The following is a 5,042-nucleotide window of genomic DNA, read 5'->3' as shown; positions in this document are numbered from 1 at the left end:
TCAGCCCATGAAATTCAGATTTTGGGTACTAAACAGCAGTAATTCAGCATTTTGCCTTCAACCTCCAGCAAATAGGTTTGTCTAAAGCATGAGGGGTTTTATTCTAAATTTTGCCTTAGTGTCTGGTTAGCAGAAGATTTTGTCTGTTCAGGACCTCAGAAACATTCTTGGACCTCAATTAGTGCTTTGGGGAACAAAGCTAGAAAGTGTTTGAGACATTAGCATCACACAAATATATGTATATATATTAGAAACATGTGGTTTTGCTAAAATGGTCTTGGAACTCTTTCTGCATGCCTCTTGTGTCCCCTTGGATCATTATTGCCATTCTTTCTGTGCTGGCATTCCAAAGCTGCTGATTCACAGCCTACATCTGGTTCTGTACTGTCCTTGCCAACTCAAAGCCTGATGCATTATTTGGACGCTTATCTCGCTTGAGTCATTCTCCCTCTATCACTGACTTGTTTGTTTTAACATCCTGTGTGTTATAAATACATTTCTGCAGTGCCTTTCTTCACTATATTTGATTAGACTATTTGGTTGATCAGAAACGAACTGTTCTCTTTCTTCTCTCTTTCCTTCTTTCTTCCTTTCGACTCAGTTCTGCAGTTGAGGCTAGGAAGACAGTTGTTGATACACGTGGAGGCCTGTTGACTTCAGAAAGACATGGTGTACATGAGGATACCTGCAGAGGCAGAGTAACCAGGCCTAGGATCAGGGTAAAGCTCTTCTAGTTGTCACTGGTGAGAGCAAAAGCTGGGCTTTCCAGATGTATTACTGTGGACAGTCGTTTGGGATTTCTGAAACTTAATATAAAGATGTTTGTAGTCTGACATATATCCCAATTGTTTTATGTATCTGTGTTAATTCACTTTTAATTATTAATGAGTTTGAATTCTTCAGTCATGTAATACGAATTGGCCATCAAAGATAACATGTGAGATCAGATAGCAGCTGAGATTTCTGCCTGATTTATAAGCTATAAAGAGCCTGGGATCAGTAGAACAGTGACTAAGCTTCACTATATGCATGTTAGGAAGGATGGCCTTCTTCAAATTCCTGCACTAAACCATCTGAAAAATAAAGTGACTTGCCATCCTATGGAACTCATCTCTTTTCCATCAAAAAGGAGTTTGTGAATGCTTCATCCCTGCCCAAGGAGGTTGTGAATGCTTCATCCCTGGCAGTGTTCAAGGCTAGGTTGGACGAGGCCTTGGATAATATGGTTTAGAGCAAGGTGTCCCTACCCATGGCAGGGGGGTTGGAACTTGATGATCTTAAGGTCCTTTCCAACCCTAACTATTCTATGATCCTATGATTCTAAAAGTGGCCAAGAGCCCATCCTATGGAAATCAGTGAAAATTTGCAAGTGATTCCAGTGGATCTAGGGTTACTTCTAATAAGCATCTATCCCTTGCCTTAACCAAGGCTGTTTCTATCTCTCCACGAATTTCTGTGAGAGATCCCCATTGAGAAAGCTGCTCAGGACATGAGTGACTTCTATAGAGTGAGGTTTCCTCTACTGAAATGTTGAATATAGGTAGCAGCTGTGCAGCCCTCTTCATCGGTGCGCTTCACAACTTTTATGTCCAGCTTTGTTAGGCAGAAATAATTTCCAAGTGTGGGATGTGAATTGGGTGTCCATAGTCTTTCAGTCTTTCTCTGCTGGAACTTGCTTATACTGCCAATGTGGTCATGCATTCGGTGGTAAAAATCATGTGCACTGAGAACAGGATGGGCAACCTCCTCAGCCATTTTACTAAAAACTGATCATGTAGGGCTTTAAGTGAGTGCTGGCTGTAGACCAAAAGCCAAAACCAGCTGTCCTTCAAGAGACCTATCTATAAACTGACAGAAATCCACTATTACTGACTTGTAGCAGCAGTCATGTTATATTTGAATGGATGGAGATGGGCTAGACATTGCCTGTAGTGGTCTTTGCACATAGCACAAATAAGCAAAACATTCCAGGCTCAGCAAGGTTCTGGGTTCCTGCAATCTGAATGTCAGCAGCTGCCCCCAGTTCACAGTAAGATTTGCAACACTGGGTTTTTCTCTCTAACAGATTCTTGGAATCTTACAGTTATGTGGGAATTTTCACTTTTAGGGATCTTCTTGCTAAGAAGCATGCCTCAGTGTTTGAAAAACTGTGAAGTGTACACTTCCCTGGCTCAGAGCAAGAGGGCACACAGTCTGTGAGAGTTTTACTTGTTTTCAGCCTGTCTTGATTGTTTTGATTGCTTGAATTCAGCCTAAGGACTGGACCAGTAGAAGCACATGGCAAGATCTATTCTTCAAATACAAGGTGCTAATTGCAAGTTAACAAAAGCAGGAAGCAGATTTAAAGATCCCTGGTCTGCTTTTCCGAGCACATTTCCCTCTCCTGAACTTTCACTGGAGTCTTCTCAAGCCTGAGATTTGGCCAACCGCGTTCACATTGAAATGATAGAAATTTGTACCGGGAAATAAGAGTGGGAAGAATGAGAACAGCAAAATGATCTAAAATGACTAGCGGAGGGAGGCATAAAACCAAAACGACATTAGAGAGATGAGGCTTCTGGCTGCCAAACATGTCATCACTACACATTTTCTAATAGCTACAGTACTGGTATTTTGAAAATATTTAAGGAAAATAAGTAAATAAATGGAGCCAGATACTAAGTCACAGCAGGAATATATAGTAAGTGCCATATGAGGAAGGCCACTAAGTCTAGTGGCATGGATATAATTCACTCCCAGGCACTGTGCCAATTTAAGGCCTAATCTCTGCTGAATTATTTTGGGCCTGGTCTCTGTGGTTGCTGATGAATCTGTCTTTTTCCATCTTACTGTAAAAGGGTGTTTAGCCCCAGGGATGTGTGAGACTGAACAAGCAATTTATTTCAGGGAATGAGCTTAATGTTCCTGAGAAGATGGAAAGTTACCAGCTGGGTTATCTTCTGCACCTAATCCTAGTCAAATAGTTTCATCATAATGTCTATTAGACCAAGCATAACCAAAAGGTAACATTCCTCAAGTATCCACAGGACCTGAAGACATTCAGCAGCTCCAGCCAAATTGTTCTTGCTGCTGAGACATGACACAGGCATGCAAGTTCTTCCAGTCTGCACCAGGATCATCACTGGTAGCATTGTAAAGTGCCCAAGGGTTAGCAAGATTTCTCCCATTCTCATTACAAATTCAGCATGGAGTGTGGTATGCAAAGTGGGTCCTAATACCAACTAAATAATGTTGTTTTCTGGTACTTCAGTATTAGGTAGAGGTTTTGTGCATGTTATTTTCCTTGTCTTGTTGCTTGTCTCTTTCTGTGGATCTCTGCTGAGCCCACTTCTACTCTATGGAGAATTTGCTTGTCACTCTGATTTACAAGAAATGAAAGGTGTTATGCCCCTGAGAAATCATGTTTGTCACCACTTGACTTACTCTGTGGGAAGCTGGTTTCGAGACCATCAGCAAGGAGGTGATTATATAACTGGATTTAGCGTATCAACCCATTTTTTGGTGCCTTTGCTTATGCAAAACTTTTTTTTCCTATAGCTGCAAAGATGCAGGATTGCTTTAGTACCACTGAATTTGAGGTGGAAAATGAAAATGCAGATTCCCATTGAAAGGGGGTTATCACATCCTGCGTTGTCTCTGTTAGAAACCTCATCTTCAATGCAGAGCACTGAAGCACTTCTTTTTTCCCGAAGTCTGAGATTGTCTCACTGACCAAACCCCTTGTGTCTGCTTACACAGGTCCGAGTTAATTACCGTTGTGGTGATTGGTTTTATGATAATGATGATCCATGTCTGTCAGAACCTGGCTTGAGACCAACTATGTGCTTTTGTGCTGAAAGACGTCCTTTGTTACAAAGCTTTGGCCTGTGTTGCAAAGCAGACAAATATACCCCCAAGGCAAGTCTCTGTATGGCACTGCAGTGCTTCTGAGCTTTCAGAAGTCTTTAAACCAGACACATTATCAATTTTGCTTATCTCTCTCCATGTCAAGAGAAACAACAACAAAAAAACAGAAGGACAATAAGCAACCTGGACCAGTGGATGAATATAGACAAACAGCAGGAAAAATAAAGAGTCAGTGATTGGTGAGTAGCTTGGAAGGACTGATCCATGATAGAAACAAGGACAGTTTGATGTACTAGATATAAAGAATGCCTGAAAGTGGGTTTGGCTGATGGCATCTGATTGCTGTCACCAGCCACAGTCAGGCATTTCTCCAAAGCACCAGGACTAGCAGTCTGACAAACTGTTTACCCCAGTGGCTTGCCAAAGGCTGTGCTCCAGCAGGAATACCATCGGCGCCAGGGAAACTGCAACAGAGGCTGTTAATTTCCATTCTCAAGGATTGTTCAGTGTTTACCCACATCCATCTTCTCATTCTGGGGCAATCTCCTCCTCCTACTGCTCCTCCCCAAACCACACACAATGACACAAGCCTTCTGCAGAAAGGACTCTGCACTCTTTCATTTGCCAGCATGACCTTGGGGGACAGTGGTTATTGTGGCCATCAAGGCTACCTTAGTGCTTACAAACATGCAGGAGCATTTGCCGGTGCATTAGTCCCTTCCTGCCAGCTCCTACAAATAAAGAGGCTGTTTAGGGAAATGAAGAATGGGACATATGATTTCTTGATGGGCAAACTTTAATACGCTTCCTAAGCCTTAGCTTAAGCTTTATTTTCCAAGGTACAAATGATACTAATTTTCTCTAGAGGAAAATATTAAATCAAACAATACCTGGGAAGCACCTCCCATAGGAAGATAGGCTGAGAAAGTTGGGACAGTTCAGCCTGGAGAAGAGAAGGCTGCGTGGAGACCTCATAGCAGCCTTCCAGTATCTGAAGGGGGCCTATAGGGATGCTGGGGATGGACTCTTCATTAGGGACTGTAGTGGTAGGACAAGGGGTAATGGGTTAAAACTTAAACAGGGGAAGTTTAGATTGGATATAAGGAGGGAATTCTTTCCTGTTAGGGTGGTGAGGCACTGGAATAGGTTGCCCAGGGAGGTTGTGAATGCTCCATCCCTGGCAGTGTTCAAGGCCA

Source organism: Neopsephotus bourkii, unplaced genomic scaffold (genome assembly GCF_033783945.1).
Source record: "Neopsephotus bourkii isolate Nb327-2 ecotype Australia unplaced genomic scaffold, CSIRO-AGI_Nbou_v1 NB_53, whole genome shotgun sequence".
Classification (NCBI taxonomy): Eukaryota; Metazoa; Chordata; class Aves; order Psittaciformes; family Psittacidae; genus Neopsephotus; species Neopsephotus bourkii.
Note: the sequence above shows the minus strand (reverse complement) of the source record.